General features: G+C 42.1%; 1 pseudogene; it reads left to right on the top strand.

Moving 5' to 3' along the window:
- The first annotated feature begins 202 nt into the window (after positions 1-202).
- Positions 203-985, top strand: LOC140486829 (cyclic AMP-responsive element-binding protein 1 pseudogene; annotated as a pseudogene).
- The last annotated feature ends 2,488 nt before the right edge of the window (positions 986-3,473 follow it).

The following is a 3,473-nucleotide window of genomic DNA, read 5'->3' as shown; positions in this document are numbered from 1 at the left end:
ATTTTCTCACCGTTTAGAAAGTAGTCCATGCTTGTATTCATTTTTTCCAAAGTGCAAGACCTCACGTTTGCTCACATTGAATTCCATCAGCCATTTCCATGATCACTCTCCCAAACTGGCTAGATCCTTCTGCAGCCGCCCCACTTCCTCAGTACTACTTGCCTGTCCACCTAACTTCGTATCATCAGCAAACTTCGTTGGAATGCCCCCAGTCCCTTCATCCAGATCATTAATAGATAATGTGATCATGCAGATAACCGTGCCTGGGATCCAATCAACAGGCCCAGCAGTAACTTTAGTGCAATTGCCGAATGGGCAGACTGTTCGAGTCCAAGGAGTTATCCAAGCAGCTCAGTCCTCAGTCATGCAGTCCCCTCAAGTTCAGACTGTTCAGATTTCTACTATACTTGAAAATGAGGACTTCCAGGACTCTGTGGATAGCATGACTGACTCTCAGAAACGTAGAGAAATTCTATCGAGTCGGCTTTCATACAGGAAAATCCTGAATGAACTTTCTTCTGATCACCCCCAGTGTTCCAACAAATCGATGAGGAGAAATCAGAAGAAGAGACTGTCTCATTATTGCTACAACGACGATGCAGACACACATCTATCAAACTAGCAGTGGACAATACATTGCTATTACACGGAGGGAGCAATTCAGCTGGCCAACAATGTTACAGATGAATTGCAAGGACTACAGACACTAACAATGACTAACGCAGCTACAGCCAAGGTTGGAGCAGCCATTGTACAGAGCCCTGATGGACAACAAATCTTTGTGTCGGGCAGCCAAGTGCTTGTACAAGGTGCTGCTGGAGATGTCCAAACCTATCAGATCCGTATAACTCGTAACTCCACTGCTGGCCAGGGAATGGTTATGGCATCTTCACCAGTCCTGCAAAGCCAGCCCCAGAATGCTGAAGAAACCACTCGTAAACATGAAATCCGCCTCATGAAAAACAGGGAAGCAGTTCGAGAGTGACGTCGCAAGAAGAAAGAGTATGTGAAATGCTTGCAGAATTGGGTTGCTTTTCTGGAAAATCAAATTGAAAGAAAAGGTGTACAAAGAGGCCAAAAACAGCATGAAACTAGAACTGGGAAAACTTTAAAGGTCAACCAAAAGCCACAAAAGAGCTAGAAAGAAAAGTAATATAGAAAATGTGAAAAATAAACTAGCACGGACTATAAAGACAGAGAGCAAAAGTTTATATAAATATATATATATATATATATATATATATATAAAACGAGAAAAGAATGGCTAAAGTAAATGTTGGTCCTTTTTGGGGAAAATAAGAAGAAGCATTTAGTTATGGGATATCACAGTGGAGGATACGAATATCTTTCCAGTAACTAGCAAAGAGACAAAAGTAGGTGAGGATTTGGAAACTATCATTATTACAGAACAACTAGTTTTAGACTGTTTGGAGGTAATTGAGCTAACGATAGAAAAGTCTCCTGACCTTGATGGAATGCATCCCAGGGTACTAAAAGAGATGCCAGGAAAAATAGCAAATGCACTGGCAGTAATTTTCCAAATGTCACTGGACTCTGTGGCAGTCCCAGCAGATTGGAAAACACTAAAAGTGATGCCACTGTTTTAAAAAGGAGGTCGGCAAAAAGTGGGGAATTATATACCAGTTAGTTTATTCTCTGTAGTGGGAAAGATGCTTGGATCTATTATGAAGGAAGAAATAGCAGGGAATCTCAAAAGAAATTTTCCCATTGTACAGACACAGCATTGGTTCATGAAGGGCAGGTCATGCTTGACCAATCTTGTGGAATTCTATGAAGACATTTCAAGCAAGGTGGACAACGGGGACCCAGTGGATGAGGTGCAGCTGGATTTCCAAAAGACCATCAACAAGGTGCTGTGCAAGAGGCTGTTGCATAATATAAGGGTGCATGGTGTAATGGGTAGAAGATTGGTTGGCTAATAGGAAGCAAAGTGTGGGGATAAATAAGTATTATTCTGCCTGGCAATCATTGATAAACAGTGTGCCTCAGGGATCGGTGTTGGGACTGCAATTATTTACAATTGATACAGATGATTTGGAGTTGGAACCACAAGTAGGGTGTCAAAGTTTGCATGTGACACCAAGATGATTAGCGGAACAAAGTGAGCGGAGGACTGTGAAACTTTGCAGAGGAACATAGATACATTGAGTGAGTGGGTAATGGTCTGTCAAATGAAATAGAATGTTTGTAAATATCAAGTTTACACTCTTTGGTTGTAGTAACATTTTTTAAAAAATAATTGAATGTTAAAAAGTTGCATCATTTGCTTTGCAGAGGGACCTGAGCATTCTTCTGCATGAAGGTTGACCACCAGGTACAACAATCAGTTCAGAAAGCAAATGGAATTTTGTCCTTCATTGTTGAAGGGATTGTGTTTAAAAGCAGAGGTAATGTTCCAGCTGTGTTTGGGTGCTGGTGAGGCCACACCTGGAGTACTGCATGTAGTTTTTATCTCTTTAGTTGAGAAAGGATGTACTGGCACGAGAGGGGGTACAGAGGAGGTTAACTAGGTTGATTGCGGAGTTGAGGGGACTGGCTTAACAGAGACTGAGTAGATTGGGATTATATTTATTGGAATTCAGAAGAATGGAAACACATAAAATAATGAATGGAATGGATAAAATAGAATTAGAGAGGGTGTTTCCACTGGCAGGTGAAGCTAGGACAAGAGGGCATCACCATAAGACTGGAGGCAGCAAATTTAAGACTGAATTGAGAAGGAACTTCTTGACCTCTATGGAATTCATTACCCAGGGAAGTAGTTGATGCTAGTTCAGAAAACGTTTTTAAAACTAAGTTAGATTTTTAAAAATGTAATTAATTAATGGAAACGGTGAGAACGTGAATAAATGGTCATGTCCACGAAATGATCAACCATGATCTTATTGAATGGCAGAGCAGGTTCAAAGGGCAGGACGGCCTTCTACTGTTCCCAGTTCTTATGTTATACATCCCTCCCTCATTCGTGACTTGGAGGTGTTGGTGTTGGATTGGGGTGGACAAAAGTAAAATTCACAGAACACCAGTCTATTATTTGGAAGCACTAGTTTTGCTGCTTCTTCATCAGGTGGTTTTGAGATTGTGTTGTCATTTTTACTCTTGTACCTCATGAACAGCAACAAAAGCCACGAAGCAATCCGCATGCTCCAGCCAACAATGGGCCCCGGGTGATTTGTGTCAGAGGCGGACCAATGGAAAGGCAGGGACTGAGCTGGAGGACCTGGCGGGGCAGTTGGTCCTCCCATCAATCAGGGTGAATGAGGGCGGGACTAGACTATACCACGTGATCATCCTCGCGGTCTGTTCGGGATGTGTGGAGGAGAGCTGTTGGTAAAGATAGAAATAAACAGCAGGAAGCGGGAGGGAAATGGTGTTGGTATGGGTTGAGAGGGTTTACAGACATTTGGTCCACATCGGAAAATACAAATTTGAAACTTAGTCCCGTTTTTGCA

This window comes from Chiloscyllium punctatum, chromosome 16 (genome assembly GCF_047496795.1).
Source record: "Chiloscyllium punctatum isolate Juve2018m chromosome 16, sChiPun1.3, whole genome shotgun sequence".
Classification (NCBI taxonomy): domain Eukaryota; kingdom Metazoa; phylum Chordata; class Chondrichthyes; order Orectolobiformes; family Hemiscylliidae; genus Chiloscyllium; species Chiloscyllium punctatum.
Note: the sequence above shows the minus strand (reverse complement) of the source record. Positions and strands in the feature narration are given on the sequence as shown.